The sequence below is a fragment of the Lycium barbarum genome, chromosome 11 (assembly GCF_019175385.1).
Source record: "Lycium barbarum isolate Lr01 chromosome 11, ASM1917538v2, whole genome shotgun sequence".
NCBI classification, from domain to species: Eukaryota; Viridiplantae; Streptophyta; class Magnoliopsida; order Solanales; family Solanaceae; genus Lycium; species Lycium barbarum.
The window spans coordinates 50,595,562-50,606,444 of NC_083347.1; the positions used below are offsets into that span (position 1 = coordinate 50,595,562).

Consider the following 10,883-nt stretch of genomic DNA (forward strand, 5'->3'; position numbering starts at 1 on the left):
TATCCAGGGGTACGACGGGGCCCTGTCCCGTCATATTTCGCTACAATTACTCTTAGAGGTCTGTGAACATATGTGTTGGTTGTGTATAAGTTCTGTCCAGCTGTGTCTAAACGTTGTGCCATGTATATGTTCGTCTGTAATGGCAGCATTGTCGGCTTGCATATGACATGATATTGATGTGTAGTGGCAGCCTTGTCAGCTTGCATATGACATGATATTGATGTGCAGTGGCAGTCTTGTCGGCTTGCGTATCATTTTATGATCTGACTAGTTGTGACTCCTCAGGAGACAGTCTATCTGGATATATATATATATATATATATATATATATATATATATATATATATATATATATATGATGACGTTATGAACCGTTAGAGTTCTTTCGTAAGTTACCATATTGTTCGTAGTTTTAGTTTGGCTATATCTAACAGGTACGTATACGGGTGTCCAGGTCGGGCACTAGTCATGGCCCACGGGGTTGGGTCGTGACAATATCCTACATTCAAAACCTTCTCTTATAGAGAACTTCTTAAGGAAGAGGACAACTCTCTCTACTTTTTAAGGAAAGAAAACTGGATGTCCAGTTTGGACATTACCAATTAAGCACCAAAAAAACACATGATCTTAAATATTCAAACATATGGCGTAAAGTTTTATAAGCATCATAACAATATTAATCAACTATCGTACAAAACAATTACTTAATAAAGATGAAGAACAAAAGGAGATATTGTAAGAAGAGTCATGTCATTAGTTATCACATTTCTTAAGTTCAGGAAATAACCAAGTGGTAAATGATAGTATAAAAGAATATTTAGCTAATGAGTGATGGGGCTTGCATAAATGAAGTGGCTTGATTAAAACCATGAGAGGAAGTATTACAATTACAGATTTACACAACGATTTAATTTTACCAGTTTCAAAGCTTTTAAAAGAGAGAAAAAATAATGGATAGTTCAACTGGACAGCAAGTTCAACTGACTTATACTCTTCAGAAAATACATGAAATGCAGGCTATAAACTAAGACTGATTAAATCACGATTCTAATAGTTCTTGTCTTAATTTTATACTCATTTTTGAGGTCTTGATTTCTCAACTTATTGATGACATAATTGCACGCTTACAAGATAGACATTGTTCAGCCAAGACCGATAGGAAATTATATTGACAGATAACACTAAGAGAAGACTCATCAGCTTGTCTCTAAATCCACCTGTGCCTTTCTTAGTACAAAAATAGGATATTCGAGATGCCATCGGATTTTCCATTAAACCACATGTGGTAACTTATGGTTAAAACAAGAACCTTATACAACATACTCAGGAGACAACTACAACAACCATCATTTCTCGACTTCTAATGTTAAAAAAATACCACAGGTCACTACTTTTATTTTTTATCTAATTTTACCTACAAACAGAACCTTTTAACCACAAAGCATAACTAGGATGCCACAAAGGCTGTCGCAATAATAAAGGGGCCCGGATATACAACTTCCAGTAATCAAATTTCAAATTCTCAGCAAAAGACAACTCAAATAGCACATTTTTTTTAGAATCCTAAAAGAAAATGACAAAACAACTCCTAAACTTTAATAAATTAGACACATTATACCATCATTTCAAGGACACACTGCCTATGGTAAGAACAGCCGCCGGATTCATATATGTGTTCAACATTCATGAAATGGCTAGAAGGAGAAGCAAATGGTTCAGAGAAAAAAAAAGAAGAAATTAACCCTCAGGGGTTGGCCTGGTGGCAATTGACTTGAGCCTTGGAGTGCTCCCCTTCAGGGTCTCAAGTTCGAAACCCGCTAGGTGCAAACAATTTCTGGGGGCCATCGGACTGGGGAAACCCTGAATTAACCGTGGTGCACTTGCGGGAAACTCCTTGCTGAGGGCCTGTGCACCCCCGGGATTAGTCGGGGCTCAAAGAGACTCGGACACCCGGTGCTAAAAAAAAAAAAAAAAAAAAAAAAAAAAAAAAAAAAAAAAGAAATTGGAGCAGTTGATTAAAAGTGAAAAGACTTGCTTGTTCAAACTAAATTTTCATATCAGTCAAAGAATGGACAAAAAGATTCAAACTTTTAGAATGAGGAGGAAAACAGTAGCTTCAATCTAAGTGCTTAATCATCCTACTTAATAGTTTTAGTCATGTACTTAGCCCCTTCTTATTACCCTCGACTACAAATACTAGTTTCTAGTAAAGTCCCGATCTTCACACAGGCCACTAGTTATGCGAGTTGAAAGACTATATGAACACTTAATCACATAATGGTTTTCCAACAATGTTATATCAATAGTAAGAAATTTTCATTTTTCACTTAAGCATGGCTGGAGATTTTGTAGTCATATGAAATGGGGAGAACGGTTTAAAATAAAAACCATTGATCACATTCTTAATACCAAACTCTAACCAATGTCATTTCACAACCTTTAGCATCTCATTCTGTTCCTTTTAAAAATAAAAATAAATGATTAACTACGGGGATGATCGCTCATAAAAACAAAGATTTAACAGAGAGTTACATGTTAAGCTTAAACAACAATTTCAACCAATGCCAAAGTCTCCCTGCAATCAGTTTTTCGAGGGTCGTTATTGTTAAACGACTTAGTGGAATCTTACCCTTAAGCTCTAGATATCCTTGAAGTCACTCACAATCTTAATTTTAGCCATGGCAGTAAGCAAATTCAAGCTTTTGGAGACAGAATTCAAACAATGAAAAAACAAGTTCTTCAAACAGCCATATACTTAGTTGATTAGGACAGAATTTTAACTAGTCGTATGCATATTCAACAGGTTGCTAATTGCTTCCTTTAAGCATTGTTAATTCATGATGGTTATGTGCATATTGACTTTTAATGAGAGCAACCAGACAAATAATCCTTCGAGGAAGATAAAAAGAATATTTAAAGTGAGCGACGAAGTTGATCACATATTCAACGGATTTAATCAACAACTTTTCCCTAATCAAAATAGTAACCCTTTTTTGAAAAATCAAACGAGTAACCCCTTTTCTCTAATCAAAATGGTAACCCTTTTCTCCAATCAAACTAGTAACTTTTTAACCGGAAAACAGTAGCCTTTCTAGTTAAAAACAGTAGGTTTTATATATATATATATATATATATATATATACATCAAAACAGTATTAATCAACTATGCAAAACTTCGGGAAAAAAATCGATAAATAAGAGTCATCATAGGTTAAGAAGGTCTCATGGACACGGTAAAAGAAAAGAGATGTCATATACACACAAAATTTGAACTGAATCACGTCTCAAATATGATGTGGTGAAAACTAAATGGCATCTTTAGCTTAGTATTTAGGCTTGACAATAATCAGATAAGAAAGAAGGAAAAATACTACTGGACAATCCATACTTCATGTATGAGAGGAACAAGCGGATCAAGGTTAAATCTTTCAAAAGAAAAAAAAAATTGACAAAGCAAAGTGTCTTAGCCAACTTTCATTTTTTACTAGTTTGAAAGAAACCCAACAGCAAACTTAGTGAACCTTAGATAGATTAATTCAAAAACCAACTCCAGCTACAAACAAGATCAACCCGGAACAAGTGTGTTAAGTCTTCCCAGAAATAGTCCCACCCAAACAGAAATATCAACATAGCAGTTTAGACTTAAACAACCAACAAAATGAAACTGAAACCAACAAAGTGAAAACTGAAACAGATGGGTTAACAACAGGCACTAACTCAACTAATTTTGGAGACGACATTACTCAAAGAAATAGTAATTCAAGATAAGAGTGCAGTCCCCATAAACATGATTTCTAATACAACAAGTCTCACTCTTCAAATAAACCTATTGGAAAACAGCTTATTCCCATTTCATATTACCTTCATAGTATAACTTTTACCCGCTAGTAGAAATACAAAAAATCCTACAAATAAGATCATAATATCCTATACTTTGAACCATGGTTAAATATGCGCTTATAAAAATAATTACAGAGTCTAACAGACTTTAGCATTCTTTAGCCATCATCTTTAATGCCTTTTTAGTTAAACAAAAAAGTACCCTTTTTTTTTCAGACAAAAATCAGTAAGATGATAAATCCTGCTAACATTTAGATAAACAAAAAGCACTTTTGTTCTAAAGGAAACAAATCATATTTCAAATCATGCTAAAGTATAAACCACTAATCAAAATGAAAATACACTTCTTTATATATGCATAAACCTTCAGTTTGAATTCCAAATTATCCCGTAGTGAATCAGTACTTCTTGAACACATGTTAGACTAGTAGATTTTATTAAAAGCACCAAAGAAGCACATATTTTTAACTATCACAAACTCATGATCTGAACTATTTCTAGATAAAGTGGACAACTTTCTAGGCATGATAACGATTATGCAGAGAGTATTAACAAACAACCATTTGAACCTGTCGCTTATTTGCTTTCTTATTTTTTCTTATTTTTTATTGAACGAATAGCTTTCCTCTAAGATCTACAGTGCGTTCACTATTTTAAACAAAAGAGGTAAAACAAATTCGGATAAACATGTCAAGCAGAGATATACACAACGACAACATAGTTACACACTTTTTGATGGATTAATTACTAGTTCTACTAAGTGTGATTAGTCGTTTTACACCAGCTCGCAACAAATGAAAAATGAACTCATTCCAGCCAGCCAAACCAAACAAACGATGAGAAACACTTGAATGACTACATTTCTACTTCTGCTAAAATGAAAGACGAAAAGAGGACGAGTGTGATTACCTTCTCCATGACAGCGAACTGAGGCTATTGTCGTCGTCGAGTATTCGATTCCGCTTGAAAAGCTTGTTGTGGAGTCGAGAACTTGAAAGAAGATTTTAATAACCAAAGAAAACTTAGAGTTAAGAGGATTTTTTCTGAGAGTAAGAAGCTAAAAAAACAGTGGGGAATTTTCCAGTTGTTGAACTTTGTGAAAATAAAGAGATTTTTATTTTAATTCTTGAACTTAAGGGGATTTTTAACTGTCAAGAAAACTTATGAAATAACAGGACTTTTTTCAATTGTTCGACTTGTTCTAAAACAGCCCTCAAAGGCCGGTATTCATATCTGAAGATTGGGGCATTTCAATAGCTTCTTCAAGAAGCTTTTTGCCTTGGAATTTCGAATTAAAGAGAGGGGAAAATATGCAATTTTGAAAGGATGAAATGATGAAAAAAATGACAGATTCTCACCTTTTCAGAGCGATTTGAAGGCTGCAAATTCAGTGGGACTCCGAATTTAGTGGATTCTTCATGGTTTTAGGCTCCATGGACCGAAACAAACCTTTACCCTATGGATTGTTGGAAGAACGGTCTGGAATCCCAAAGATGTTCGCGTTCTTTTTGATTTGGGGGCTGATTCGACTTTGGACGAGCTGTTCGAAGCTCTGTCACTTGAAGAAAAGGGGACGAAGGGACAGGGGTTGATGGGAAGCGGTGTAAGTGATGCCGAAATCAGCTTTAGCCGATGGTCTGATGGGTAAAGCGGGGGGGGGGGGGGGTGGAGGCGATGTGGAAGAGGGAGAGGAGAGGAGCGTTAGTCTTTAGGGCTGTTTGGTTAAAGAGAAAGGGTCTGGTCTGGATTGAACTGAAAATGGGTTGGGGGATTTTAGTGTAGGTGTTAGGCCGGTTCGGGTCGGTTGGGAATTGGGCTAGAGGTGTTGGGTTACTGATTTAATTTGGAGGAGAAGGGAATTGGCGCAATGTTATGTAGGTGAATTAATTTCTAATCCCTTTTTACTCTAATCAATTACTTAAAATATGCTTCTTTGTCCTAATTAATTCCCAAATATATACACCTATATAAATTACAATACAAGTAATTTAATATACGTATTTGGTTTTAAAAAAAATAGAGCGAACGATGATTAATACGGTAATAAGTAGGATTAAAGGAAACATGCCAATGCCAATATTTATATACGAATATCAACATTATTTTTTTTGAGTGATTTTAATTATATAAAAAAATGAGGCTATTATCGTCGTCGAGTCTTCGAATTCGCTTGAAAAGCTTGTTGTGGAGTCCAGAACTTGAAAGAAGATTTTGATAACCAAAGAAAACTTAGAGTTAAGGGGATTTTCAGAGAGTAAGAAGCTAAAAAAAAAAATAGTGGGGAATTTTCCAATTGTTGAACTTTGTGAAAATAATGAGATTTTTTTTAATTCTTGAACTTAAGGGGATTTTTAACTGTCAAGAAAACTTATGAAATAACAGGACTTTTTTCAATTGTTCGACTTGTTCTAAAACAGCCCTCAAAGGCCGGTATTTATAGCTGAGGATTGGGGCGTTTCAACAGCTTCTTCAAGAAGCCTTTTGCCTTGGAATTTCGAATTAAAGAGGGGGGAAAATCTGCAATTTTGAAAGGATGAAATGATGAAAAAAAATGACAGATTCTCACCTTTTCAGAGCGATTTGAAGGCTACAAATTCGTTGGCACTCCGAATTTAGTGCATTCTTCATGGTTTTAGGCTCCATGGACCGAAACAAACCTTTACCCTATGGATTGTTGGAAGAACGGTCTGGAATCCCAAATATGTTTGCGTGCTTTTTGATTTGGGGGTTGATTGCGTGCTTTTTGATTTGGGGGTTGATTGCGTGCTTTTTGATTTGGGGGTTGATTCGACTTTGGACGAGCTGTTCGAAGCTCTGTCACTTGAAGAAAAAGGGACAGGGGTTGATGGGAGGTGGCGTCGGTGTCGCCGAAATCGGCTTTAGCCGATGGTCTGATGGGTAAAGGGGGGGGGGGGGCAGCGAGGTGGAAGAGGGAGAGGAGAGGAGCGTTAGTCTTTAGGGCTGTTTGGTTAAAGAGAAAGGGTTTGGTCTGGATTGAACTAAAAATGGGTTGGGGGATTTTAGTGTAGGTGTTGGGCCGGTTTGGGTCGGTGGGGAATTGGGCTAGATGTGTTGGGTTGCTGATTTAATTTGGAGGAGAAGGGAATTGGCCTAATGTTATGTAGGTGAATTAATTTCTAATCCCTTTTTAGTCTAATCAATTAATTAAAATATGCTTCTTTGTCCTAATTAATTCCCAAATATATACACCTATATAAATTACAATACAAGTAATTTAATATACGTATTTAGTTTTAAAAACAATAGAGCAAAAGATGATTAATACGGTAATAAGTAGGATTAAAGGAAAAATGCCAATGTCAATATTGATATACGAATATCAACATTATTTTTTTGAGTGATTTTAATTATATAAAAAAAATGATGTTTAGTCATTTATAATTAAAAAATATGATTTTTTTTTTGGTAATTTCTAAGAAACGATAAAAATTCCTTAACTTTAGAGAAATATATCTCGGAAAATAGCGTAATAATTAGTGAAAATATTCCTAGCTCCTTTGGGGAATTTTCTGGACTAAAAGCATAGTGAAATTAATTAAACGAAAAAGGAGGGCCAAAATTGGGTGTCAACAGCTTGTCCTTCTTCGACCAAGGATGATGATAGAGTCTTTGGACGAAGACGTTGACGTGAACCCGATTTTGTCCCGATGGGTAAATCAGATTGGGTTTGGAAAGAGTACAAGTGAAAAAGAGTAATTCTTTTGGGAATCGAGAGGTGAATTTATGAATTCGACCGAACTCTGGTTCCTGAGTAGCCTACATATCTCGGGTCATAAGAGAATCAGGTCGATGTAGTTCGAACAAGAAGACGACAAGATTTTGAGAGGTCCTCAAAATTTTGCCCCAGTGTCTGAATTATGAGGACACTGGCTCTCTTGTCATGGATAGGGGATAATACTTTTGTTGGAGATTTGGAAGGTTGAGTTATTGAAATTTTTTGAGTGATCCTCAAAAATTTGTCCCAGTGTTGTAGTTATGGTAACACGAGGTTTCGGAGATGGAAAGGGTAGTGGTTTCAACATGAGCGAAAATAGCTAGAATGGAATATGACTGGATTGACTCTGAGTCCCCTACGTATTGAAGAGGACGGGAATTAATTCAGATGTGTTTTAACGAAAATGAGAAGATAGAAAATTTTGAGGGATGCTCAAAATTTTGTCCCAGTGTCGAATTATGGTGACACTAGATGTTGCTAGGAAGATGTGGTCAAATTTTGGGAAAGATTGCTGATGAAAAAGGTCTTTCTGATGACGGGATGTACTTTTGCAGCTTCTTGATTGTAAATGTGGCGGCCGCAACACACCCATAAGTGAGACTCTACACGAATGCATCTATGTGCCGTCATAGGATCATATCAGTACATCGTAGAGGACTGACCCTCATAATTGTCCTAGTATCGTATTTTGACGACCTTGATGTGGAAGAATTTGACTGAGTCTCCAGAATGTAGATTCTCAGAGGAAGTAACTATCTTCTTAAAAACTGAAAGAAAAACAGATTGGCGAGCTGAAGCGGAGAGCGGATTCATTGACTATAGCTTATGAGTTTGATGTCCTCATTAAGCGGGGCGCCTCAGTTCGCTGTGGCAGAGATAGTTCCACGTTGTATTGTGTTGACCTGCAAAAGATGTAAAGATACCTGTGCAGTTCAAAGTTGTAATGTAATAATAACATAAGGGAATAAAGGGAAGGATTGTAAACAAACTAGAATTGAAAGCTCTGATTTGCGGAGCGACTGGAATGTAAAGCTTCCGGCTGGCGGAGCAACTGTAATGTAGAGGCTTCCGGCTGGCGGAGCAACGGTAATGTAAAGGATTCCGGCTGGCGGAGCAACTGTAATGTAAAGTCTTCCGGTTGGCGGAGCAACTGTAATGTAAAGTAAAAATCTCTTATTGGCGGAGAAACTGTAATGTAAAACCTTCTGGCTGGCGGAGCAACTGTAATGTAAAGTAAAAATCTCCGACCGGTGGAGTTGTTGACGAAGTTAGACGGCGGTCCCTGATTGGCGGGGTAATTGGTGTTGTTAGACAGTATCCTTGATTGGCGAAGTTAGTCGATGCAATTAGATGGTATCTCTGACCGGTGAAGTTAGTCGCAGTTAGATTGTATCTTCGATTGGCGGAGTTATTTGACGCAGTTAGATTGTATCTTCAATTGGCGGAGTTAGTCGCAGTTAGATCGTATCTCCGATTGGCAGAGTTAATCGCAGTTAGATTGTATCTCTGATTGGCGAAGAGTTTTTTTTTAACATAGTTAGAACGTAGATCTCCGATTGGCGGAGTTGTTATTAAGGAACAAGGTTGCTACGGGGGCCCCATCTCTCGAATAATCGACCTTGACCCTGCTTCTGGAGATACCTGCAAATTTAAATGAAACGTTCAGAGGTGCATAAGATAAGATAAAAAAAATAGGAGAAGGTTATTTGGCTCATGATGTAGTGATGGATCTTGTGACGCCTTCACTGGAAGCTCGTTTCAATGTCCTCTCATCCTAATTCTTGTAAATCCTGTGCTCAAAGAAAAATTCTTAGTTTGGGAAGGGGTGTTGATTTGTGTCGATCGTGGCCCTAGCCTTGTCACTTGAATCCTTTGAGCTTCTTCGGTTGCGGAGATCTCTGTCCAGAGACTTAGTAGGTGGAAATGTACATAAATGCATTTTGAAAAAAGAAAAAAATGGTTTTTAGAAATCGGATATGCATGTATATATGCTACCTATAAATGCAATAAAACTCTATCATTTTTTTTATTATGACATGTTCCGAAACGCATTTAGCTTCTCCATTCTGACACCTGTATCCAAACGATGTCTTTGTATAATCTGTTCCTCTGATGATGCTTCTTCGTATTCAAGCCAAGTGCCCCGATGTCTTTGACGATGAGATCGATCCTAATCGATAGTTACACTACAAATAAAAGGGTTCCTAAGGTATGACCGAACCTTTTTAGGTTGCCTACGTATCCCAAATAGGAATCAGGTCTGTACGTAGTTCGGGGGTACATATGAAAAGAAAATGATATGTAATGTTATGTGACCGAGCCTGACTCAGGCTGCCTATGTATCCAATCGGAATCAAGTCATAACATAGTTCAATTACAATAGAAAAGAAGATTAATAAAGGGATCGAATCCGGTGGGGATTGCCTACGTATCCCACCAAGGGAAATCAGGTCGAATCGTAGTTCCAGTTACATGAAGATAATTTTTTTTGGGTTTTCTATTACAAGAGACCGGACCCGAGGTGGGTTTCCTACGTATCCCACCGTGGGAAGTCAAGTCATCGTAGTTCTATTACAATAGAAATGTAAATTACAACGGAAAAGAAAAAAGCTAGCTTGGATATCTTCAGATGTAGTACTTCTTGACCAAGTCTGAGTTGATGGGCTTCGTGCTCACTTTACCATCCATTTCTGCCAAAATCAATGCTCCTCCTGAGAGCACTCGATGAACCACATATGGACCTTGCCAATTTGGTGCGAATTTCCCTTTAGCTTTGTCTTGATGAGGAAATATTCGCTTTAAAACCAACTGCTCTGATTCGAATTTCCTATGCCTTACTCTCTTGTTAAATGCCTTGGACATCCTATTCTGATAAAGCTGATCGTGACAGATAGCGTCCATCCTTTTCTCATCAATGAGCATCAACTGTTTGTGTCTACTACGTATCCATTCTGCATCGTCCAAACCAACATCTTGGATAATCCTCAAAGAAGGTATCTCTACTTCTGCGGGTATCACAGCTTCAGAACCGTACACCAACATATAGGGAGTTGCTCCTGTGGATGTTCTAGCAGTGGTACGGTAACCAAGTAAAGCATATGGCAACTTTTCGTGCTAGTGCCTGTGACTATCTGTTATCTTCCTTAAGATCTTCTTGATGTTCATATTTGCTGCCTCGACTGCTCCATTCATCTGTGGTCGATAAGCTGTGGAATTTCAGTGGGCAATCCTAAACTTTTCACAAGTCTCTCTCATAAGATCGCTGTTGAGATTGGCTGCATTATCTGTGATAATTGACTCTGGAATC

General features: G+C 37.2%; 1 long non-coding RNA gene across 1 annotated transcript; it reads right to left on the bottom strand.

Annotated features, from left to right (window-relative positions):
• Positions 1–1,470: 1,470 nt before the first annotated feature.
• On the bottom strand, positions 1,471–5,526 carry LOC132619572 (uncharacterized). Its single transcript, XR_009574731.1, has 3 exons — positions 5,199–5,526; positions 4,750–4,830; positions 1,471–1,956 (listed from the first exon to the last, which is right to left on the bottom strand). It is a non-coding gene; the product is annotated as an uncharacterized LOC132619572 (long non-coding RNA).
• Positions 5,527–10,883: the final 5,357 nt, after the last annotated feature.